This window comes from Falco rusticolus, chromosome 11, assembly GCF_015220075.1.
Source record: "Falco rusticolus isolate bFalRus1 chromosome 11, bFalRus1.pri, whole genome shotgun sequence".
NCBI lineage: Eukaryota > Metazoa > Chordata > Aves > Falconiformes > Falconidae > Falco > Falco rusticolus.
Genome location: NC_051197.1, coordinates 5,623,041 through 5,648,992, shown reverse-complemented (window position 1 = coordinate 5,648,992; position 25,952 = coordinate 5,623,041). Strand labels below are relative to the sequence as shown.

The following is a 25,952-nucleotide window of genomic DNA, read 5'->3' as shown; positions in this document are numbered from 1 at the left end:
GGTGAGGTTATTGACAGAAAAATCAAGCCAAAGCATGGACAGTGTTGCATGGGGGGGGGGGGGGGGTGGGTGGTGGTGACACATACCATGGGGTTCAGTGAGAGGAGGAGAGGCATGGCCTTGGGGTGTCCCGAAGGACCTTGGCAGCCATGGGCTAGCTGCAAACTGGCCCAGTGAAAGATGATCAGGGAACCTGTCCTCCTCACAGAAGGAACAAGAGCAAAACTGAAAATTAATTTAAAAAATTGAGTTTTCATCCAGATTTCGGAAACAATGAATGGTGGGAAATAACCACCCGCAAATGCATTGCCTTGCTAAAGGTCTGCTGGGGTCAAGGAAAGCACATGTCCGTGTGGCCTTAGGGTGTAGTATCTGATGAGAAAGGGAGATAAGGGTGAAAAGAGAGAAGGAGGAGGCATAGGGGAAACCTGGAGGCATCAGCCTCTTGGATGTCCTGTTTGTTGCCCTGGGCTCTGTGCTCCAGGTGATGGAGAAAGCCACACAGCTCTCACCTTCCATCTAATGGGGCTGCAAGTCTTGGTTTAAGGTGGCAGCTAAAACCACTTCCTCCAGTCTGTGGCAAGCCCGCTCAGCTCCAAGGTGGGATGCTGAGACATTCTGCAGTGAGTGTCACTTACTTTGACTGGAAGGCTGTTGGAGAAATAGACAGCTGATTTAGCCCAGCACCCTTTTGCAGAAGCAAAAAGGTAGCTAAGAAAAAAGAAAATTAATAGCAACATGGTATCTGTAATAGAGGCAAATGGAAATCTTCAGTAGAAGCTCCTGAGCAGGCTTTGCGGTCTTTGGCGTATTGCTTCCCCCACAGATGCTGATGTGGCAAGGCATCTTGCCATGGTGCTGGGCTAGACGTGGGTGAGCTGAGTCCTTGTGTCCTTTAGAAGTGGCACAGGCTGCAGCACAGGGTCCTGCGGTACATCACTCCCTGAGTGACACTAACACCTTCCTGGGGGTAATGGGGAGACGGCAAGGCAGCGCGCAAAGGGGAGTGTATTGTTCAGATCCACAAACATGCGCTCATCTGTCGTGACAAGTCTACTTCATGACCCCTACTTCATGATCACATCTGTCTCCATCAGTCTTCATTTGGCTTTGACCATCGATAGATGGCTCAGCAGGTTTTGATTACGGCAATGCAATCAGCGCTAGGGATGAGCTGTGGAAAATTCCCCTTCCACCTTTTCCTCTTTATACGTGAATGGCTGGCTGGGCATTGCTGATTTTCACGGTGCCAATGGGAGGATCAGACTGGGAAGGCTGACCAGAGACTGGCATGCTTCGAGGGAGAGGGGAACAGATTTTCCCTGCCATTTCTTGCATTTGACGCTAACAACCGGGTAATGCCTCCCAGCTCGCTGCTGCCTGCAGCCAGGCCTGTGCTTGTGGTTAGTGCTGAAGTTCGTCCTGCTGGGCAATTCCATTTCGTTATTTTAAAACTATAATACAACAAAAAGCATTGGGTGCAATTTTTTAGAGCAGGGAAGAAGCCAGTTTTTTCCATGTTTGATGAAAATGAGATGCTTGCTCTACCAGCAGTTAGGGGCATGATGCCGATGCTGCTGAGTGAAGCTGGATGCTCTGTGTAAGGCAGGTGGCTGCACTGGAGGGTCCTTCTGGCCCTAAAATGGTTTAATAACCCTTTTTAAAAAATAATTTTTTCCCCTGCATATTAAAGAAAGCTGCAATGAGCTGAAATGAGCCTGGGGAGTACCCAGGAAGTATTCGCATCCCTATGGTTTTGTGCAGCCAGTTCATCTCACTGCCAGTATTAAACTGGCAGCATTTATTGCTTTACAGTGATGTCTGTAGATCTCCTGGTGCTGACGTGCTATAGACCACTTGCAGCCTTGCTGGCCAGTGCTTCCCTGCTGTTTTCCCATCTGGTGCACATGGCTCTCAGACAAACAGAAATTGCTCACTCTCAGCTTACTTCCCAGCAAGGACCAAAGGCTGTATGCTCTTCCCGTGGTACAGAGGGGCTGTGGAGCCACTCAACTACCTCTGCTGTATTTTAGCAAGGCGACCTGTCCATTTGTGCAGCACCAGCAGTGCAGGAAGGGCCTGAGTGCTTCCCTGGCAGAGGAACTCTTGCTTTATGGTCAGGCTGTCAAAAAAAAAAAACAAAACAAAAAAAACAAACCCTGCTAAAATGCTGTGTCACCTAACATCAGGCTGTGATGTATTCACTCAGAGCAGTGTTGGTAAGAGATTGCTCCAGCTTCTAGGGAAGTGCAGTGCCAGCATATTGGCTCAGCAGTGCTGCTGCGTGGCGGCATGTGTTCAGAAGAAGGGAAGGATGGCATTTGCTGCTGCTCACAAGCACTAGCACTGCTTCATCGGCTTGTGTGCAGCATCTGTTGGTCCTTGGTCCAAGTTTCAGCAAAGAGAAATACCTCACATACTGGTTATTATGGTGATTATCATTTTCTTTTACAGAATAAAAAGAAACACCAAAGCTTCCCTCAAATGAGTCACAGGATGCTGGAAATGCAGCTTTTTTAAATAGAGAAATATGCAAAAATTGGCAGTCTTATCTTTTCTTGGATAGTCTAGTTTTTTCACAAGACTGGTGTGGCTCAAGTCAAACTTGCTGGGGGAAAAAATGTACAGCTCCCCCAGGCTGGAATGGCAGTGTGTTCCTGAGCTCTGAGTCAGAGCCCTTGATAACAGGGAACCGATGACACGTTTGGAGCTGCGCAATCCAGAGGCTAAAGAGCAGCTGCAGACCAAAGGCCACTTCAGTGCTTCTAGGCAGACCACAGGCTTGTCGCTGAGCAAGTCTCATTGTTGTTCAGGGGCCAACTCAAAAAGCTTCCAGGGAGCTGCTCTAAAGATGATGGAGGGATGCTCAGATGCCTTCTCCATGGCTTCAGTATCTCCAGGACATCTCAGTGACATCCGTGCTAATAAATAGAACAGGACCAGAGCCAAGCATCCCACAGATGCCCATGTTAGTCTGTACTTTTCAGTTGCTCACATGCTGCAGTTCTACCTTCACATGGGCTGCCCAGTGCTCCTCCAGGGGGTTCAGCACAAGAAAACACAAATCATGGAGGCTGTGGATGTTGTCCCCCTAGACTTTAGTAAAGCCTTTGACAGTTGGATCTGCAACTTCTGCCTGCTCTGGAGTGAATGTAATGCTTCCCTCAAACACACGCAGCCTAGATCAGGCAGAGAAGAGACAAGCTCATTCCTTTGAGGCCACTTGGCTGGGGACTCTGACAAATGCCTGTGATGGTGAGGAAACATGGAACAGTCCCAGGTTTCTACGGGGACTGCTGAGCCTGCCCTGCTCCCTTCAGTGAGCCTTGCTACTTGGGTGCTTAGAGCTGGCTGGGGGCTGATCCGAGGGGCACCCTGGTGGGCTGGCTGCTGGCTGGCATCGTGCCGCAGATGGCAGGGGTGTGACAGGCTTTGCCTAGCCTTCTTTTATTTCCCTTTTTCTTCTCATTCAGTGTGGATGACAAATAATGGCCTAAGCTCATCGAGGAAATGACCTCAGATTTTAAGTTCTTTCCTGGGGCAGCTTTGAATATTGAAATATATGAGCATGCTTTTCTGTTTCTTCTCTCCTACACATCCGATACACAGCTTCCCCTCTAGAAAGGAATAGAGGATGATATCATAGCTCAGTGAAATGCACTTGTTGCTTTAGCCCTCCTTGTGTTTCTAAGGGCTCACTCACATTTCACTGAAGTTGGCTTTATTTCAAAGCCTTGGATGATGGATCACTGGGCCAGATTTCTCCTCTTTTACCATTCCAGAAGTATATAAGGCAACGAAATTAATAATGTTGTGATTTTACTAGGGAATGTTATACATTACCAACCATGCGCTCTTGAATGTAGGTATTTACCATGACCGCCTTGCTGGTTCATTTAAGCACTTCCTTCTCTGTAGGGTCTGGGTCCTTACAGCAGCTCTGTCAGGTGGAGATAGATTCCTTCCTACTTCATGGAAGGCAGGCAGGAAGGAAAAAAGCAGAATTTGTCATAGTCACCTCCCCTACCCATAGCTACCCATACCAGCCAGCTCCCATTCTGGTCAATGAAGAGACAGTGGCACCTCCATGGTGCAGACTGTAGGTGCCCACAACGCGCTCTGGAAAATTCTTCCTCTCTTCACAGAGTACAGGTGTAGCTGGGGTGTAGTGAGATGAAATCTGCCATAGCTGCCCTTGCTGGGGGTCCACATCAAAAGCTTATGGGATAAAAAGGAATTAAATCTTCCTCTCCCACACCTCTGAGCTTCACGGTCGCTTCTTCAGAGTTCCAGCACTTGCCTGTGAGATCAGCCTTACCTACAACTCAGTAAAGAGCAGATCTCTGGGCCATCTACAGAGAAGCGTTTTCAGAACAGAGACTGAGGTGTTACATATTGTAGGAATAATGGTGCTCAGGATTTCACTGGAGAAAAAAAAAACAGCTATCCAAACCCAGATAATTTCAAGCTGAATATATTTTTGGAATAATTAATGTTATTAGGGCTACTGCGATATTGAGTCTCTTCTGTTGCATAAAGCAGGGGATATTAGGCAGCTTTGCCGTCTCACAGGCCAGCAAGCCAGTGTTTCATGAAAAGACATGTGATACTTTTTAAACACTGGTCATCACAAACCACTTGATTCCTTCTGATCCTATCCAAAGGATCTTTGGATCCTTCTATAAAAATTGTTCTTCTATAAAATTGAAGATTTAAAAACCTCATTTGAGAAAGCTTGACACTTAACAGTTTTTCTTTTAGGGGGGGAAAGAGATTTACTGTCCATTATAGCTTCCCTAATGTGATCTGCAAATCCATCCTGCAATCACCAAAGCAAAAAGAGGGACACCCATGGTGCTTGGTGTACTTTGTCTCAGGGATGTTGATTTAATCTGTGTCTTGGTAAATGAACTTCATTTCTGTAAAGGCTCGGAGTACCTCACACGCAAAAAGTCAGAATAAGCCTGTTTAAGAGTGATTCTGAAGAAGATGGATCTGCAGGAGCACTAAGGAGGGCTAGATATCAGGTTTGCATCCAAACCTCGGTCAGTGGAAAAAGGATGACATCTCCATGATTACACTTCTCCAGCCGTTTTAGTAATCCCTTTGCCACATGGATGTGAAGTGCTACTTCCTCCTTCCTCCGGACAATTCAATCATCTGGTTTTGCACCAACAGCCATAATAAATGCACCGTTCAAGTCAGGCTCAGGCTGAAGATATTTAAAGACAGGCAGACAAGCTGAGGCAAAGGTGGTTAGTTATGGGAGACTGCTAAAGGCCCACAGATGAGACAGGCTTATTGCTTTGAGACGTGGTGTGAATAATGTTTCAGGGTTTGTTTGTTGGAGATGATTTTTTTGAATGACTCGAATGCATTTTTTTATATGTACAGGCACCATTGTGCTCCATCCCACTGGTCCACACACTGCACCCGCGAGACAGCATATTGAGGCTACTGGGACCTAGGACCTCATTCATTATCCAAACCATAACTGAAGAAACCTCACTGCCAAATCTGTGCAGCTGACTCAATTTGACAGTTTAGACCAGGATTAATATCAGTCCAGGGTGGTGGGAATGGAAAATGGGGAGACTGATAAAGTAAGAGTTATGCTTGAAATGACACCGTGCTATGCCAAGTCTCACGGAGCACAAATATTTATGAATAGAGGAAAGGAAATAATACACCTGAAAACTCAATGTGAAGAGTTTCCAGCCTGCAGCTGGAAATGCTGGTTATTTCTGCACTATTTAGGCATGTTGAGCACAGGACAGGTCCTAAATCTGAAGGCACACACCTGAGAATTTATTTTAGCATAATTTTAACAAACTGATCATATCATCAAGGAAGAAACAAACCAAGCCAAAAGGCTGGCAAGCGAACCCTTGTCCTGGGACAAAGCAATTAAATCATAACTGGAAGGAAAAAAAAGAGCAGTAGATGTCAAAGTAAGGATGATATGATTTTTGACACACCTGGATGTCACATCACCCCCTTACTCACCATCAATGTTCCATGTCAGCAGAAACACATTGGACCCCTCCAGAGCAATAGCAAAGACTTGGGAACAGATCCAGTGTGCAGTGAGAGCTTTCAATAACCGCGGTGATCATGAGCTCAGGCTCGGTGTGATAAAGTATTGGTTTGCTCATTTGGGTTTTGTTTCTCAGGTAAAACTTTTCACCTCCTCGTTCGGTGAGAACAAGTCATTAGACTTTTTTAGGATCTTGACTTGCTTGCAAGAGTTGACAGCCCAAGAGTATTTGCCAAAAGTTGGGAAAATGCCAAGTTTTCATTAAACCTCTTGTAAACCCCAAACTGCCGTCCTGCGAGGCTACATCTGGCAAGGAAGCCATCTGCGATTCGTATAGTCTTGCTCCAACAAAACGACAACAGTGTGAAAAACTCTTTTCTCTGGTCGGCAGTGAACTGTAAAAGTAACATTAGTAATAGCTTCTGCAGGCTCAGTAATGACATAATTGACATTGGCTGAAAGCACAAGCCCCAGCCGCGAGGTCTTGCCAAGGCTCTGGATTGATTCATATCATCCTTCAAAAATACAGGTCATAGTCAATAGCCCTCTTGGACGCCGCTTCTCACGTCGGTGTTGAGACTGCTCTCCTCCTGAGCAGCGTCGGCAGTGAACTCTTACAGAGCGTGAGCCTCCTGACCCCGGCCCTAACACACACACATACCACCCCCCACACACCCCCCCCCCAAAAAAAAGGGCTGTTCTGCTTGACTGAAGCCATTTGCTTGATCCATAAACAAGGTCTGTATTTCCAATTGTTTAAAAACCTGCAGTTTCAGAGAAGTGCACATTGCACCTAGTAATCTCTTATATCTATAGCAACATGACCCGGTGCATTTTATTTAATGCAGAGCCCTAGTAAGGAGACTGGGCTTTAAGCCATCTGCACATATGTTTCTTGGATGCCTGATATTTTCATTTTGCTTCAGATGAGCTGCACTGTTAGGGGGCTCCCATTTATAGCATCCGGGATTTTTTCCAGTATATGTTGTGCTCACCCCGTCTGCAAACCTCTCTTTCCCCCTCAACCCCCTTCACCCCCATGACTCAAAAAATACAAACCCCAGCAGATGTCCATTTAAAAAAAAAAAAAGTGAGACAAAAAGCACTGATTTGCTCAAATCTCTTGTTATAGAAACCATTCCCCAGCTCCCTTTGTGTTTAAAAGCTTGAGGCCCCTGTTTTAGAGAAATCCTAGAAATACGATTTAAAGACCTCCGTGGGACTGTGCAGCACTGAGAGGCTGCGTGCTTACTGATGGGGAATGTTTAGAAAAACAACACCTAATGCCACCAAGGTTTCCATTCGCACCTCTCCTGTTCTACACGTTTCATGGAGAGCCTGGCTTGCAACGCAGGAGCTTTGCCTGCATTATTTAGAAAAGTGACAGAACCCCCCTGGCCTGTAGCCTGAACTCTTTGCTAAATCTTTAGACCTTCCTGAGGCAGCAAGCAAGTGGGGGGGTTAACTGGCTGAGGGAAGACCAAAAGAAGATGAAAAAGAAAAAGATAGCAAAGGACTATCAGATAGCACAAACCCCAGTGCCTGATTCTGACCCTCCCCTGCGGTGCAAGTGAATCCACATTTGTGAAGATCAGGGGTGGCTCTTTGCTGAGTGATGGGCTCCAGGGTGCAGAGGGAGGCCAAAAGACCATTGATAACATGATTTTTCTTTTAAAGCATGTCAGGGCCAAGCAGCCAAATCCAGCGCTGGTGTCAAGGGGTTTACCTGTCTCAAATTCCCTCCTGCTTAGAGTGCCTGGGAGTTTGATGGGGGATAAGGTGAAAAAAATCAAAGCCCGCAGCTAGGCTGAGATGTGAGGAGCCAGCTGTTGTTCTTAGTGATATTAATGAGGGTTGGGCTGGCTGGTGAGACATGTCACTGTGCTGCTTAACATCCTCATGAGGTCACCTCTGCTCGCCCTCTGCAGCCACCTCATTGCAGCCCAGGTCTCCGTCCCTGTGCTTGCAGGACTCCCAGGGCCAGAGTAGCAAAGGAATTTCTCCGAGCTCCATTTCTCCTGCAGTTGCGTCCTCCTGCCAGCCCTGATGCCAGCAGCAGAGCCCACACAGACTGCCAGACTGACTGCGTTTCCAAAGTCAGCCCTTGAAACCAAGGTCGGGATGCTGGGAACTGACTCTGAGTATGCCCTTCTATGGCTATAGTGTCCACTGGCTCTTGCCTTTGGCGTGGTTTGAAGCTCCCACGGGCCACAATCTGTGGTCTCTTTTTTGTTTCACACTGACGCTTCAACATGAGCCTTTGGGGTATGTTCATGGCCAGCTTGTTGGGTGGGAGACGGGGAGTTCATAAGCTGGCTGGGGCTTGTCTGCCAGAGCTCCCGGCTGGCAACGCAGCGCTGCTCCACAAAGGGAAGGTCATGGTCCCTTTTCAACACCAGTGCTGCTGGAGAGTTACACAAGCCTGTCATGAGGCAGGGATGGGTTCCCAACATAGTTTTGTAACATGGATAGGCTGGGACAATAGAGCTCATCTGATGCTTTCCAAAAATAAAGCCATCCTCTCCCCAGCATGGCCTGAAGGATGCAAGACTTGAAAGGCTCCAGTGCCTCCTGTGCAGCTGCTGGCTCTGTTGAACAACATGTCTCTGCTGCTGCAGAGGGACCAAAGGCACCGGGAAGGCCAGACACTCTCCGTGTCACAGGGACAGCCCAAAGACAGCATTTCTTGGTGTGCTCTGGGGCACCACGGGCCAGATTTCCTCAGGCAACTGGTACCTGGGACTGGCCACCCAGAGCTGCCTTCCTGGTACCTCGGCAACTTTTCTGCACGGGGGATTTCAGCCCGATGGCAGCCTGCAGCCCACTGCCCGGGGAGCCCCTCGGCCCCTCCAGGCCACTGTTCTCACAGGCTGGCTGAGTGTTAATCCATTAGGCGTGCTGAAGCGGTGTCGGAGCTGCCTGCAAACAAGAAAAATGCGTAATGCAGGCAGGGAAACAGGCAACACGAGCAGAAATCTGGTCAAGGGTGGTCACTTCCTCCGTTTGTATGAGGATTCAGGAAGTCCATTACAAAGTACTCCATCACTGTCACTTAATTCCAGCTAGATTACAAAAGATTAATAGCTGGGCTCCTTCTACCCCCTGCCAGCATGTTGCAGAGGGTGCTGTTATCAGCCCCTCGGTGTGTGCCAGGTGGAGTTTTCCCAGGACTTTGAGGAGTTTTCTTTTACTCTTTAATACCTTAATATTCTGAGCCAAATCACCATGGGAGCCATTAATGTCCTTCTAGGTATGTTGATGGAGGAAACATACGGTGGAAACAGCAGACGACCAGCATCATGTCTTTGGGAGACAGGAATGAGGTTGCGATGCCTACAAGGGACGTGGCTGTAGTACCTGGAGCAGGGAGCATCTTTTTGTTAGGTTGTTCCTCAAGCTGTTGTCACTGTCACTGCACACCAGACGCCATTAATAACTCTGGCATACATCACCAGGGTGATAAACAAGGCCATTACACGCTGCATTCCTGTCTTTGGCCCTAGCCTGCAGTCCGGAGTTCAACCTGATCTCCAGATGATTTACAGCCTCTTCTTTTGCTTTGTTTACTCTTTTCCCAGGTAACCTGACTTTGATGTGAATTAACTTTGAGTAGGGAAGCCATGTGAGCAACCACAAGCAAAAGCAAAAGTGGTTATTTGCCAGAGCCTTCACCCTTCCACTATCTATTTACACACCTTGGACCCAAGCATCAGGTAGCCTGGTGTCATTAGCTGGGCATCTTGTCATTTTTCATGTGGCCTCTGTAATTTCAGCAGCTCCTCCTCTTTCCCTCAGGACTGTGATGTTACCCACCATGTGTAGTACATCGGGGGTTCACGGTGGGGTGTTGGGTCACGGAAGGGAAGGGGAAGTAGGGCAGATCCAAGGGCTGATGCTCCCTGTCTGGGGCAGTTATAACTATAGAGGTTGGCAGGGAGAGTTTCTACCAGAAGTTCATCCCTCAAAATGGGGCTTTGGGAAGAGAAAGACTGTGAATGAATTCAGATCTGGTGAATACTTTCCGTGAGAAGAGGGAATGCTGCTCCTGGAAAACATCCCTATTTTCTATCAGTGTTTCTTAAATGCAAAGATTGGCCATGGAAATGCTGCAGTGTTTCATTTTGTGGTTTTCTGAACATTCACGTTTCAGATCTGCTTTTCATAGTGCTTCGGTTTCAGAAATTAACTTGAACCAAAGGAAAAGGTTATCCAAAAAGATTATATAGCCCCCAAATGAAGTAAAACATTTTATCTCGCGTTTAGCCAAAAGTTTCAGATCAATCCATTAATGAAAGTCTCTAGTGTTGTTTCTTCCATTTCAGTGCTAAAACAAGTAAGATACGATCACTGGGCGAGACTCGAACTAGTATTTCCTCCCGGACAATCAGTGGGCTGTAAGAACTAACGGAGAAGAAATAAGCTGAGAAGATGTGTTATTAGTATAATTATGAATGCTGCTGCCATAGTGACTACTTGTCCTTGAGTATATGGGCAAATCTTGGTGGTAAAGGTGGTGGGGCCTCCCTGGCCTGGGCTCCAGTGGCATGGACTGATTTCTGTCTTTTTACTTCAGAGCTGGTCTGATGGGGATGCCAAAATACCGAGTGGCCCCTTCTGGGGCTCCCGCACAAGGTGGCGAGCAGACAGATAATGAAAAAAAGGGTAAGAGAGCTGAGAGAGCAACGTGTCAGACCAGACATCTTGGACAGAAATGTGCAGGTAGTTCTGATCAACCCCTCTGAGAAACTGTCTGCTGAAAGACTTGGGAGCTTCTGTACCTTATAGCTCACACGTAATGCTTTATGTACGTTGTCCAGCATTTTTCACTGTCATAATCGTATAAAGGGTCTTAGTTCACCAGTGAATCTGGATTTTGTGGTCATAGCAAATGCAAGGATAAGCCCCACAATTTAGCAGAATAAAAGCATGGTCCTAGAGCCATTTTTCCCATATGCTTCTACAGGGCTGGCCCTTTTTTCACCGCTGGCCAAAAAAACCCCACAAAGACTTTTTTCTTTCTTCTTCCAGAGTTTCTTATTCCACTAAGGATGTATTATTATTTTAAACTTAATGGGAATTTAATCAGAAAGGAGTGACGCAGCGACTAGTCACCAGCTGAGCTCTGCAGAGCTCTGACGGATGGGGGCCAAGCCCCGTCCAGCCTGCCAGAGCTCTTTTTTTGGTTTGGAAATCATTACTGCTGCCTCCCGCGGATGGCTCCGTGGTCGGGGCAGCTGATTACAGTAACCGGGGAATTAAAACCCTTCACCTGCTGTGGCTCTCACTCAGCTTCCCTCCCCGCCAAGTGCTATCTTTGCTGGTAACAGCCTGCAAAAGCCCAAAGCATCTTAAAACCGTGGCAGATGTTTTGCTTTAATAGGGGGAGGAGGAGAGGGGGAAGAAAGGGAATCGGTGACAGGCCCTGAAGAAGAAAGGTGGGAGGAAAAACAGCAAAATGGAACCATCCCATCTGCTTTTATCCTACCATTAGCTGACACAGTAAATAAGGGTGGTGCAGACTAGTTTATCTGGGAGGGATGCAATGCTGCCGAGTGGAGAACAAGCTGAAGGTGTCCACTGAGGAGTTCTAACTAAGTTAGAGCACTTAAAAAAAAATCCAGAAAACTCCCTAGATTTGGCCCTAAACTAAACTCAGACCCATTTAGTGCCTCATTAATATCAACCTAATTTTCTATCCTGTTCTCAGGCCTCTGAGCTCAGCCTGAGGTTTTGTTTTAAATCTCAGAAATCTGTAGTTGTTCAGGTCAAGGGTTTTGCTTTGGCACTCGCTTAACTATTCCTGGCTGTTCACGTGCCATGGGAGGTCCAAGAGTATTTCCAGGTTTATCAGCACCATTTCTCTGAAAGCTGCTCCTCTAACCCTGCATTTTTGTGTGCGTCACTGATAACCCATGTCTGAAATAATGGTGTGACTGTGTGCTTGGCTGCGATCCACCTGGATGTTAAAAAAAAAGTACTTGCCAGAGTGGTCCAGTTTTGCCAGCTACATTCCTACTGAGGCGGCTTCTGAGCTAATGAAGACATTCAGCAGCAACAAAGCAAATCCTTAGTGAAATACCAGGGAGCTTCAGACCCCGAGTCCTGCAGCAGAGACTATTTTGTTGAACATTTCCCCCCTCCTCTTACATTCTATATTTCTCAGGTGTCTTTTAAGCAAACAACAACCTCCTTCTATCCCCATCCCCATCTCTGAAGATGTCCTCTGTTTTCTTCTTCAGCTTTGACGCTCCCAAGGCCAGAGCAACATCAAAGAAATCTCCAGAAATTCCCAAGTCAACAGCAATGGGAAGGAAAGATGGGGTGCTGAGGTCACTGTGGTACGGTTGGAAAGTAGGAAAGTTTTGTCAATCCAGTTAGAAGAAACTATAGACACATACAGCAAAGACAACGCACCAAAGAACACTTCCAACAGATCTCCAGCTCCCAGGACTCTTTTAGGAGACACACTGTTTCTTTGTAAACAGAAAACAGGGATGTAGCCTATTTGTTCTTGTGCAGAAGCAGCAACTTGATGCGGAGAACACCCACCTGCTTTCCATTTTTAGGGCATTTTTCCGTTCTTGGGAAAGACTGTGGACAATTGTGTAACTATATAAAAGCTGTTTTATTTCCCCTCAGTCAGAAAAAAAAAAATGATATGCAGAATTTGCAACTGTTCTGAGGACAAAATGTGTGACAAGAATGAATGACTCTTTTTCATTAATATGTATGTCTTTTAGCTAAGCTTTTAGTGGAAAAACTGCTCTCAAGAAGCCTATATGTGACTTGAAGTCTGATGCTCTGCTAACTTGGCAAATACCTGAGGATGAAGTATGGAGAAGAACTAACCTATAAAGTATCCTGTATTTTAACAGCCTGTTTCTCCATTAAGCATTTTTAGACATCAATAGAACAAATTGTCCTGTATTGTATGTTACATGTCTGTGTGCTGTAAAAACATTAAGGCTTTTGTCAGCTTGCTACTTTAACCCTTAAAGACGTTATGGATGGCTGGTGCTCCAGCAAAGTCATTGTCCTCTGGCTTTTGTTGGAAAGCGGCTGTTGATTTTACGGCTGTGCAGCCACACACACCATCATTTGTTTTCACCCTCAAGAAGATCCAGATGCTGGTGGTGATTCTATTACAGTTGCCATCATTCTTTCCTTGTGAGCTCCTCCAAGGAGCGGGATGCTCTCAGATAAAGGAATATATAAATGCCAAGCAAAAGGTCACCAAAGGTTTTCAACATTTCAGCCTGAGCAGGGCAGGTTCTACAAGGCAGGAAAACTCCTGCAAAATGTTGGCAAAAAAACATCCGTTGACCATTAGTTATATGCTGTCCTTGGGCTCCTTCATATGAAAATGTAATGTTAATTCAAACCTTGGCACCTGAAGGTATGGGAGGGGTGTAGGGGTAGGTGGGGTGAACCGTGTGTGGTGGGAAGAGGAAGCAGTGGGGTTCTAAGCTTCATGCAAGGGCGAGTTCCAGATGGACATTGCTGCAGCCCAGCTCTCCCTCTGCTGACAAGGGTTGGTTGCTCTGGCCAGACTTTGAACCTTCTCGCCAGGATTTTTGGCGCCATCTTCACCTCTTCCTGCTTCGTTCTGGGGCCGGGTGACTCCCTGCGTGTCCTGCCTGACCTGGGAAGCACCGATAGCCCCGCCAGCAGCTCCCACTCACACAATATTCATGTCGTCCCTGTTGCTTCCTGCACGTGTGACCTTAAGATAACCACCGTCCACTCCATGGGTACAGCCTCTCAAGCAGGTTCCCACCAGGCAGGAAGGGCACTAAAATTGTCCATGTTCTCACCTTAATCCACAATAAAAGCAAGTTGACTCGCTCCAGCTTCACCAAGTCATGACGGGCCCCAGGTCCCATACCCATTACCCCAGGACCATCACCAGGGCAGGGCTGCCACACTGGAGACCCCCCCAAGCTCAATCCTGCAACTATGTTAGCCTTACAACATGCCTCTGAAATACTTGGTTTTGAGCATGGTTTCATGGTGGCTCTGCTTGCAAAAAGAAACCAAGAAACTCCCTCCTGCCTTTCCCCAGTGCCTAGGCCTTGCCTGTTCTTCACACCTGCGTGTTGGGCCATGGAGAAATTATCCTCACTGAAATAAATTCTCTCTTTCTCCCCTTAAAAATATTGTTTATAGCCCAGATCATCTCAAAGACCTGGCTCACACCTTGGCTGTATAATTTGGGTGAGGGGGATGGTGGAGGCAACACCATTGTGAAGATGTAGAAGGCGTTTAAGCTGATCTCATATTACAACAAATAATTCACTTTAATGATTCAATCATTCACGACAACCTGCTGGGGTGAGTGCAGAAGGCAAGAGTCCGTGGCTGGTCGCACTAACCACCAACCCAGCGGTCCTCAGGCTTCAGCTGTGGACCACCAGGGCTGTAAGACACAGAGAGGAGAGCTGTGAAATGATTGCCAACTTTCCTTCCCATGCTGGACAACCAAATATAAAATCCTCTCCATGCGTATGTTCTCAAGAGCACAAGCAAAAACAAAAAACAGATAGCCTTTTACAAAAAATGGTGCAACAAATGGATATGTATCTTAGCTGCATTTTTTACCAGTCATAAAAAAAAAGGGAAACATGATGACACATGCATAAGGTAGACTCTGGGTCCTCCTCAGAAAGGCTCTGTGAATCTTTAGTTGAAAAAAATGTTAAGGCAAACTGAATTAGTCCAATATTTATACCAAGCTTTTAATAAGCAAGGTGTAGCAGCTGCAAGACTAACCAGGAAATAACCGAGTAGCCGGTGCTTGACCAGCTTGTGGAAGGTGTTTGTGAGGAGCTGGTGACTGAGCCCCATGACGTAGGTGGTCCCTTCCAGCCCTACGTGCCTGGGAATGGCTGTGGCTCTCTCCCAAGCGCCATCGGCACTAATGTATTTACATTCCTCACCATGGTATGCGAAGCAGCTTCGCTGGAGCCAACAGGTTTTATACCTTGAAGTCCCAGAAGTGACTCCCACACAAGTCTGAAGAATTCACCTAAGCACGGTGATGATGGTAGCCGCAGCAGGGTCTGAAAGCACTGCCACCCTGTTGCTCAGTGGGGAGAAGCCCAGCACCCCAACGGCTTCCATCCCTCTCTCCCCTACGCTTTTTTGTTAGTGTTTTACTCCTGAATGCATGGAAACCTCTCTGTCTGCTGGGGAGCATTTATAGCAGGAGAGTAAACAGGTCCTCCTTTCTCTCTCTTTGTGTTCAGACATGGGAGTTCACATCCTCTGCCTCTTCCTCTCCGCCATGGCCCCCTGGCAGAGCAGAAGCACACCCCCGGGACGGCACAACAAATAGCACCGAGGGGGCGGTGGGGGGAGAACAAAGAGCCCTTCAGCCCTGTGAAAAGCTTCTCCTGGAAAAGGGAGTCAATCCCAAGGCAGTACCGGTACGGGGATTAAAAAAGCACCAGGAAAGCAGAACAAAAGCGAAGATAACGAGGCTTCAGTGGTCTTCTCATGCATGTCTTAGCTTCATGTATACGTGGGTTTCCATATATATATTTCCAGAAGGGAAATATGAGCCTTGTTTATAAAAATTACAGGCTTGCTTCTGAGTTTAACCTCTACCCTATAAACAGCAGCCTAAGCCTAGGAACTGCTTCTTCTGGCCCAATTTGGGTTTGAAAGGAGTAAGCAATTCAAGTTTTTCTCACTTATCTGCTATCTGCTTTTGTCTCCCAGGATCCCGGTGAAAGGCAAGAGCTTTGCAAAGAGCTTCAAGATGTGCTGCGACTGCGTCATTCCCATCCTGGCACCCACACACCCGCTCCTCCTGTGCCCTTCACACTCCCAGTGCCAAGAGTCTTGCACATACCTCTGGTACTTACCCTTGTAGCTACCACCTGTAGTTGTTTTACATAATTACATTTGGTTGCCCTTGTACCTGCAGCTTTTGCCGGCTGTAGACACAGCTCCCAGGCATTATGTGATGCCTGTGATAAATACATATATGTCTAAAAGCCATGCAGTATAAATCAGTGGAAGGGTTAGGTATTTATCTAAGTATTAGATACATATGTGTATGTATATGAATTTTAGTGGTGATGTCTCTACCTAAGCCTGGGATAAGATTTTATATATATATATATATATATATATATATACACACATATATATATTAGATAAACACCTAACCCTTCCACTCATTTACACTACATGGTTTAGGCAAGTAGACACACATGGTGGTGGACAGGAATTCAACCCCAAAAGGACTACCTTTGCAATACTGTTGAATTTCACAGAAAATGCATACATTGGAAGAGAGAGGCAGGGGAGCTAACGTAAGATGCTGCCCATAGGGATGTCCTTGTGATGTTGTGGGCAAACACAACTGTTCCAGTCAGAAGAGAAGGTGAAGGACTATAATTAGGTGTAGGCTGTTGGCCTCTTGTCCTGAGAAAAAGCAATGCCAAGTTGGGTTATTTTTTAATAGCTGAGCTGGTAAGCACATCAAGGTATGAGGATTCCAATTTCTCATTTGCATTTAATCTTTGGTTATCGCCAAGAAATGTAAATTAACACCATATTACGCCGGGAATAGGAGCCCTCACCCAGCAGATCTGTTTTGGTACCCACCCATGACAGTCCACCCCAGGCTTAAGGAGGGACACCACCATCAAAATCCATTAAAAGTCTTGGCTGAAAGAAATCGGGTGTTGTAATATTGAACATTGCCCTGCTCTCAGGCCAAACTCCTGCTGGGAGCACCCAACATTTTACACAATCTTTACTGTTGCATCAGAGCATCTGGTAACAGAGGAATCAAACTAGGCAGTTGCATAAATGTGAATTTTCTTGCCCTGAATCTGTTGTTTCAGTTTGCATGATTCATTGGACAATTCCATTGGAGCCTGTAAATAACTACCCCACCTGCCCCCCCCCCCCCCTTATTACCGTAATAATTCTCCTGAGACTGAAAATGTGTTTATTTTGACTCAGAGATTGTAAAACCACAGGAATAAAACAAGTTTAGGCTGCCAGTGCTCTATTTAATTTCTTGTTCTTTTGCTGAAGCTCTGAGAATAACTTCTGTTTCCTGCCGAAGAAGGAAACAGTGTTTTCCTTGCCTTATGTAAATATGACTTCCCCGCTCATACATTTTCCCACTGCTGGAAATAGGCAGGAATTTTCCCAGTGTTTGACGTTTGCAGCCCATGCATAAGATTTTGCCCTCCACCCAGTTCACTTTGGGCTGGCTTGGAGGGGTTGGAATTTTCCTGGATGGATGTGAAATCCTTACGGGATTGCAGAGGCTTGGCAGAGCGAGAGGAGTTGCCCACCGGCTCTCGGCAAGGACCTGCCTCCCGACCAGAGGGCTCTGACTGCATCTTGACCTCCAGGCAATGCTCCTCTGCATTCATTTTTTTTTTTTTTTCCCTGTGATTTAAGTCATTTGGCCATAACATATAATCAAGACTTCCCTTACCGAGAGGAGCTTCAGCAAGAACAGAGGGAGTAAAATATAGGCTAGCCATGTAATGGGAGCGTGTGAATGTGGGATGGGAAAGGCAAAGGGAAGGACAGGGAGGCAGAGATGTAGTATAAAAGCAATGCTGACATCGGGAGCTATGTCTCTGGCACGTATATAATCATATGATAATATTCAGTTGGAAGAACGTGGTAGAGAGTTCCAAGCAAAGGAAATGGATGGTGCCTGGAGCTCCCCTGCATATTTATTACATCAACATAATGATATAGAGAAATAAAAGAGAGGCAGAGGCTGGTGTTACAAGCGGGCGAGCGCTGCTGCCGCTGTGCGTAGCGCAGCGGGGATCATACCAGGCTTAGGCTTGGTGCGGAGGCCAGACTTTGGAGAGGATGTCAGTGAATTATTGAGGGTTTAGGAAAGCGCACCTGAAAAACGGTGTTTGAAAACCTGGCTGGGGTGATGTCTTGGTTTTGGCTGGGATAGAGTTAATTTTCTTCCTACTAGCTGGAGCAGTGCTGCCTTTCGGATTTAGTATATTAAAGTTGATAACACATTCAGTTATTGCTAAGTGGTGTTTATACTAAGTCAAGGACTCTTCAGCTTCTCCTGCCCTGCCAGCGAGAGGGCTGGTGGGGCACAAGAAGCTGGGAGGGGACACAGCCAGGACAGCTGACCCCCGCTGGCCCAAGGGGTATGACATACCACACGATGTCAAGCCCAGTATATAAACTGGGGGAGCTGGCCAGGAGGGGCCTATCACTGCTCGGGGACCGGCTGGGCAGGGGTCAGCGTGCCCAGCGGGTGGTCAGCAGTTGCATTGTGCATCACTTACTGGTTTTTCCAAGGGTTTTCTTTTTTTCCTTTTGTTATCTCCCTTTTCATTACAATTATTAGTAGGAGCACTGTTATATTTTACTTATTTTCAATTATCAATCTATTCTTAACCCACAGGTTTCACCTTTTTTCTGATTCCCCTCCCCGTCCCACCAGGGGTTGGGGGAGGAGTGAGCCAGCAGCCGCCATGGTACTTAGCTGCCAGCTGGGGTTAAACCACAACAGGCAGCATCTCAGAAATTTGACCCATTGAGCTCCCCAAGGAGGCGGGCAGGAGGCAGCTCCATCACAGCTGGATGGTCCCCACAGCAGGGAAAGGGTTGCTGATGGCAAATCAGTCTTTCACTGAGCCAGCAGAAATGGTGCCAGGGCTGGAAGCTCAGTCCAGATAAGATCAGGCCAAATAGGAGGTGGAAATGTTAAACCATTTCTAGTCATGACCCTTTCTAATAGGCAACTGCAAAGACTGCTCAGGGACGCAAGGCGCTTCTCTGGGCATTTAGGTTGGGGCTTTTCCTCAAAGACATACTCTAATGCAATCAGGGAATTACAGGCTTGATGCAAAGATTATAAAATGTAATTATCTAGCCTGTTATGCAAGAGGCCAGGAAAGATAACATTCCTGCCAAGTCTTTAATCAATGATGTGCCTGTTTGCAAGAGCACTGGGTGATTTGGGGCTCCCTCAGTTTTCAGGGGTCCTGCTGCAAGAAACCTGACTTTCCCAGGGGAGGTACCAGCATCTTCCAAGGTTTCTCCATCTATCTACCCAGAAATTAGGCCACTGAAAATTGCCGTTCACTTCTGAAAATGATGTTCCCATCATTGCGCCAACAAATGAACTCCAGATCTAGAAAACTTAAACCCCTAGAAACCCCTAAACCCCACCTTTCCCATAAAGACAACTACTTTCCTACAGCTTGGCTCTTTCATACAAAGATTTCCCAGAGTGCTGTTTCCATGAATGAATCTTTTTACCTGGGGAAGATATCTGTCTGCTTCCCTACCAGGGCCATTTCTCTTCTCACTGTACTCCCAGCTCTCTTGCTGTTATTTATCTATTTATCTTTTTTTTTTTTTTTTTTCTATTACTGCTGAGGTGATGGCAATTCCCTGTAACAATATAATCCTATGTAACTTATCATAAGTCTGTTCCGCTAATGCAATGGAGTCCCTGTTCGCTGAAAAAAAAAAAAATTACAGGCAGAAAAAAAAAAAAATCAGTGTAAGCCACATAGATCTTGTACACTACCGCAGCTAAGGAGCTGACGGGGAAAAGCTCGCCTGCTGCTGATAATCAGTGCAATGTATCACTGCTGTGGTCTACTTGTAACCCTTGCAATGAGGTTTTAATTCCTGAAGTCTTGCACGAACAAAAGAGTTGCAGAAAGAGACACTGGGGTGGGGGGAGAGGAGCAGTGACCTTTGCAAGTGAACTCGCGAGGAAACAACAATGTTCCTCAGCCTTAGCCTGATTTTTGAATTATTCCCCCCCCCCCCAGAATGAAGTTGGCTGTTGGAAATCCAGAAGCACTGGCTGTCAGACACCAGCCAGATCCTGTGTGCTTCATCATTCCAGTGTCTAATCCCAGGTGAGGCCACGTCACACTCAGATTTTAGATGTGACAATTGGGTATGGATCATCATTGCTCAGGGCTGTATTTCTGGCTGGTCAGCAGATTCAGAAGCTCTGCCCCCCTGGTACCCCAGAAAATGGAAGGAGGTGGCCCAGGTGATTAGCAGGTTTTATCACTGGAGTAAACCTCACCCGTACTCTGACCCTGGCATCCTTGTGCAGTGCACAGGTTTCTTTAAAGGATTTCCTTTGTCCAGAAGGCTACAAATTAAAACACCCAGAAGGAATAACAATGAGGAATAAGGCCTGTTATCCCATATATGTTATGTATATTATATATCATATCATGCATGCAATATTATGTTGACCACTTTTTGATTGTGATGATCCATGAAAAATCATTTAAAACCCCCACCGATTCCCCAACTTCTCTGCTTCTTCAGCTTCTTTCTCCTTTTTAATCTTGCTCAGGAAAATGTGAAAAACTGTGGTGGGCTGAGGCTCCAGTCTGGGGGTTGTTTTCCCATCATTTTGCTTTTGCCATCTTCTAAAAAGCCATTTATTTCCCCCTTGCTCCCTTTGGTCTAGGCTGCTTGTCACGAACTCTATTGCCCAACATCCCCCCACCTCCGCGGCAGAAACCGCCGTTTGCTGCTATCGTTATTGTGTGAGATCCTGCACTTGAGCGCCAACACAAAACACCCCAGTTGCCATCTCTGGCTCCGAGCTCTTCCCTGTCAGCTCCCTGGCTCCGCAGAGAGCACTCCCATTTCAGCCCTTGCCGGAGCTCCTCGGGGTAGGATTGCAAGCGCCAGGGAAAGACACATGTTTCCCATTACACGTCTAAGTCTTCACAGAGCCCTGGTGACAAGAGATCTTACAAAATCACACTCGGTGGAAAGGGGCCACAGGTGGGGGAGGGACTCCCTCGTTAGAAGGGCAGATCCACAGGAGGGAACCCCATTATTAATAAAATAGGGGGGATAAAGGATAATAGAAAATCTTGCAGTGCTTAATTTTAGCAGAAGCAAACAGAAATAATTAACTTTATGAAACACTGTAAGCTGGCCACATCTGGGGATATGTTATTTGCAGCATTTATTCAAATGCCTGCTATATCATATGAAGCCACTGCAAGAAAAAAAAACCACCACCCAGCTAACACCTCTGTTTACATAAATTACTTGATTTAACCCAAGAGCCATTCTCAGCACCGCTCTCACATGCGGCTGTCCTGTTCCCTCACCCCACTTGGAAGCACTCCCTTGTTTCCAGGGTTCTGTTACAATCCCATTTGTTTCTCACTATAAAACCAGCTCATTACGTGGCTCTTCCCATCCCTGCTGTTACAATACAGTATGCAATTTTGCATTCGCTTATGACACACCACGATCCGAGCAATATAAATATCATGGCTGATCTGGTGTTAATCATCTCGGTCCCGTCTGATGGGAGGGCAATTGAAACTACACTACAGCTCTGCAACTTATTCATAGCATCAGCTCACTAATTTTTACTGGAATACATTCGCATTTGAATGACATGTTTATTGGAACTTCTTTTGCAGTCAGAGAGAGTTATTGTGGGCATGGGCTAGATGCATTCAGCCATTATATTCTGCAAGCCACAGCTAAATGCCAGACCAGGGTTGAGCCGGGTTTGAACAGCCCATCTATAAAATCTCCTTCATGTGTCACCAAAACAGGCTGGCTAAAGAGTCTACAGGCTACCAGCTTAATATACCAGCCTAATACATTAGCTCTTAGCCTAATATTAAAACAACAATAATTGTCAGAGCTATAGATGTTGTGGCCAAGCAGAGAGCACTTGGAAAATGCAGCCCTCGAAGGGAGCAGTTCAGCCGAAAGAAAGAAGTTACCTTCGGCTCCCAGCTAAATTGAAGAATCAGTCAGCAATATACAGGTGAGCAGAGGTTATCTTTATTTGGCAGCGCTGGGTGCATGGGGGATGGCTCCACCAAAGTCATGCACACCGAGGGGACTTGTCAGTCCCCCCTTTATACAAGCTACTCATACCTACTCGTTAGTTTTCCAAGAAATTGTTTACATATTCATTACAATTCTGAGAATTCATGTACATATCTCATGCCTGCGCAATGTCCTTGAGGAGTTGTCTCTGCGCAGACTCTATTCCTTAGCGGCCATGTTTAAAGTCTTCATCTTCACCACGTTGCATGTACAACAGGAATCTAAGTCCAAATGTCCCTTCTAAAGATAACCAACCCAAGGACTTAGCAGTCTGTGCATCCATCATGTGGCAATAAGGGTCCTTGGACATTTCCCGACTTTTAACTAAACATAGGTGCGTCATCCTTTACATAAGTGGTACAGCATTCACTATTCATGGAATAAAGATAACCTCCACTCACCTGTATACTGCTGATTGATTTTTCAAATCAATTTGGCGGCCCAGGTGGGACCTGCTGCAGGCTCGGCTGCAGGACCCATTGAGAGCGAGGACTCCCTAGGGTACCCCCGGGGATTTTCCCAGAGGGTAAATCCATCTAGATCACCACAGGAGTGGACAAGGACTCCATCTTATGGAAAAAAGGTACTATCTTTATTCAAATATTATATTAATTGTAAATATTAGTATGTTGTAAACAGTACTGTTTCAAATTCTGTTCTGGGACCGGTCCATCTGTAAAAGCTGTCCATAAGGCATAAGATCATTGTATGCTTATGCAGGATGGCGTATACCGGGTAGGTGGCACCCCAGTTATACATCTGATTCTGTTTTAGTACCTGTTCTTATATTAAGGGAATATCAGAACTCTGATTCCATTTTGGTCAGGAGACAAAAAAAACCCCACAAAAAACGTTTGATAATTTGAAGTCAATCTGTATATACAGGATTAATAATTATAAATTTATTAATAATAGTTATAATCATTTATACTGGAAATGTGAGAACATTTCTGTATTAATTATATTATAAATGTTGGTATGTGGTTATTGTCTTGAACATTTGAGGGGTGAATGTGAACCTCTATGTTTTAAAGTGTATATGGTGTAAAGAATTATTATATGTATGGTGGTGACAAGAAATTGAATGCCCTAACTGTAAGGTTTGTATGCCTTGGGATAAGAGAGAGAGCTGTAAGTGAAATTAGAGTGGTCTGTGGCTGGGATAGCAATTGAGATAGTATGGGGGGAAAACAAAGCGTTGGAATAGTAAGAAAGAGTCCGTTGGGATGTGTTCTAAGTCACTGGAAGGAAATAGGAGGGCAACCTGGAGGAAGTGTGAATAAGACTACTTTGGTTAGAGTACTGCAATCAGTGGTGGCCCCGTATAAGTGTGGGGATAGAGAAATGGCCCTTAAATGGGACACTGAATTATAATGTTTTATTACAGTTATATTCTTGAGGTGAGAGGAAAAATGGGATGAAGCAATGTGTGCCAATATGTTTGTGTGACAGAAGGAGTGTGGGATTAACATCACCTGATCTTTGATTATGGCTCTAGGAAAGGATAGGAAAAAACTGAGACCTAAACTAGAAAGATGTTCCTGTTGAAATTTTTGTGTAAAAAAAAAGCGCGCTCAGGTTGTGCTTCCTTCTGTGGAGCAACCAGAATGAAACACGTTGTAAGATAAAAAACTTGTACTAACGTCTGTAAAATCTGAAGCTGTGGGGTGGTGGTGGAGAGAATAGGGAGAGTGGACCCTATGAAAGTGTTAAAAGTATTGGGGTGAGTTTGTACAAACCCCCGTAGCCCCTCGAAGGGTGCGGCTGAGCCCTGCGGGACGCATGGCAGGGTGTTTGCTCTTTGCCTGCGAAGGCATGGTATGTAAGAACGCAGACTTAAAGCAACAAGTAGCAGATTTGCATTCAGGGTAAGAAAGAGTTAAAACAGAAGTGCTGTTGCAGAGGCAGGCTTGTGTAACCTGCAGAGCAGGGAGAGCATCTCCTGCCCCGAATCCTTCTGATGGCGAGGAGGGGGTTGCTGTTGCTGACAATTGAGCAGAAGGACCAGACAATGTTACCCCAAGTGCTGCAGCATTTGCAGTACAACGGGACCGGTAACGGCCCCTCTAGGGCAGGCGGTGGGTCTGAGGAGAATAAAGGTGAATCCTTGATGCGGAAATTTAGATGTTTGAAGGTTGGTTGTGAAAGACTTATCAGGATGATCTAATAGGACTAGATAAAGGTTCGAGTTGATTGTTACTAGATAATCGTGATGTAGAAAAGTTGATAGAAGGAACAGGGAACGTGTACAGAAGGTAAGAGAAGAAGAGCTGGGTTGTGCTGAACTGGTAGAGGAGACGAGGCAGAGACAGAGGAGGAACATCAGGCAGAAGTGAAAGAGTGAATCCCTCTCCTATGGGATCGGATCACTGTACATATTGTAGGGAAAGTGGACACTGGAAGCGAGACTGCCCTAAGCTAAAGAACCATCAAGAAGTTCGGGTGAACTAGGGACTAGGAAAAATGAGGTGGAACTTTCAGCGAATACAAAAACAACTTATTTGGTGTTAAACTTCAGTGAAAAGAATTTGTTACAGTTGTGGGAGCTGCTGGCCACCAGGAAAACATCCTGAAACCTCTAAAGTACAAACTAAGAAAACAAATAAGAAAGCCAAATTCACCAAAATCTTTGTTGGGATGAGATTTATTAGAACATCTAGACGTTTAAAGAAGGAAAAATGAACCCAAAAGTTAAAAATAATCAATTAATTGAAATCTTGAGCTTATCTTTAATTCAACAGAAGAGTGGAAAAAGAGGACCTCCCTGAAGTAAAAGAAATCTTTAACCAGGTATACCTGTAAATAAATTCCAGGTAAGGCGAAAAATGCTTTACCTGCTACAGTAAAAAAGATAAGCGGGAGGACTGCCTAGTTCAGGCAAAACAATATCCCTTGGTCAGCAGGGCTGTAGGGGATATTGGCATGAAAAATGAGATAAAATACACTCTGTAGTAGTTCTACTAATGTAAATCTGTGGGTTTTGCCATGACTGTGACTTGTTATGAGATGCACAGATGAAACTCTGCATTGACAATGAAGTACAAGGAATAAGGTTGGTCAGGTGCCTCCTACCATAGTCAAGGGCAAGACTGGGTTGGCCTCCATGTTTGCCACCGAGAAGAATCTTGAGCTCCGCTGTTGGCTGCAAGCCAGTAGGCATTGAGCGGTGGGAACATAAGCCATGCCAGACCTTGATGTGAGGAATGGCCCCCGCTGTTATAAGAGGGTCATCCAGGAAGGAAGAACATAAGGTGGCCCGTTGAGCCACTGATTTGGAAATTGGAAACTGCCTGGCCGACCATGAGGCCAGACGAGTAGCAGAGGAGGTGGGAAAGGAGGAATTATCCTTAATACCAGATGGTAAAATACAAACTGTAAGTACAGATCAGGAGCCAAACTATTCTAAAGACCACCTAAAGCTAATTCAGGACATGAAAGGTAAAATAAAATTAAGTAAGTGAGCTTATTTGACAGATGGCCACATAGTGGTACCATCCAATTTAATATGGACCACAGCCCTAACAGAACATAATAAGACTCATTGGGGAGCTGGTACGTTATCTAAAAATCTAAATCAGAAATTGATAGGGCAAACTTATATACTCTAATAAAACAAGTGACTCAGCAATGCTAAGTGTGTTTACGTAATAATCCCAATGTAGCAAATAGAACAAAACTAGGGAACATTAATAGAGGAAATTATCCAGGACAACAGTGGCAAGTTGATTTTTCTGAGCTCCTAAGAAAAGGGGGATACCGATATTTATTAGTTATGACTGATACATTTTCAGATTGGCCAGAAGCTTTTCCTTGTCAAACAAATAAAGCAAGAGAGGTAACGAAGGGATTGTTGAATGAGATTATTCCCCATTTTGGGCTACTGGCAACAATCTTTTCTGTTAGAAGCTCACACTTTTGTGCCAAAATAATACAAGTGAGTACAGTATTAGGAATAGATTGGCAATTACATAGTCCTTACATACCTCAAGCAAGTGGAAAAAATGAACCATTTAATTAAACAACAAATAGCAAAAATAGGGCAAGAAACAAA

General features: G+C 45.7%; 1 long non-coding RNA gene across 1 annotated transcript; it reads right to left on the bottom strand.

Annotated features, from left to right (window-relative positions):
* Window positions 1–8,163: 8,163 nt before the first annotated feature.
* Window positions 8,164–25,608, bottom strand: LOC119155821. Its single transcript, XR_005106852.1, has 3 exons — window positions 25,430–25,608; window positions 20,282–20,283; window positions 8,164–8,174 (listed from the first exon to the last, which is right to left on the bottom strand). It is a non-coding gene; the product is annotated as an uncharacterized LOC119155821 (long non-coding RNA).
* Window positions 25,609–25,952: the final 344 nt, after the last annotated feature.